Source organism: Anarrhichthys ocellatus, unplaced genomic scaffold, assembly GCF_004355925.1.
Source record: "Anarrhichthys ocellatus isolate YVR2014 unplaced genomic scaffold, GSC_Weel_1.0 scaffold1673, whole genome shotgun sequence".
Classification (NCBI taxonomy): domain Eukaryota; kingdom Metazoa; phylum Chordata; class Actinopteri; order Perciformes; family Anarhichadidae; genus Anarrhichthys; species Anarrhichthys ocellatus.
Window position 1 is genome coordinate 4169 of NW_022281647.1, and position 209 is coordinate 4377.

The 209-nt window shown below is 31.1% G+C and overlaps 1 protein-coding gene across 1 annotated transcript in view; it reads left to right on the forward strand.

The window, feature by feature from the left end:
• Positions 1 to 209, forward strand: part of LOC116377781 (myosin-7B-like) — a gene marked incomplete at its 3' end in the record, with an annotated part of 7207 nt that overhangs the window by 1437 nt on the left and 5561 nt on the right. The gene's annotated exons all lie outside the window — the stretch shown is intronic.

Here is a 209-nt window from a genome sequence, read left to right on the forward strand (position 1 = left end):
TTAGGTTTAGACAACTAAACCACTTAGTTAGGTTTAGACAACAAAACGACTTATTTAGGTTTAGACAACAAAACTAGTTAGTTAGGTTTAGACAACTAAACCACTTAGTTAGGTTTAGACAACTAAACTAGTTAGTTAGGTTTAGACAACTAAACCACTTAGTTAGGTTTAGACAACAAAACGACTTATTTAGGTTTAGACAACAAAAC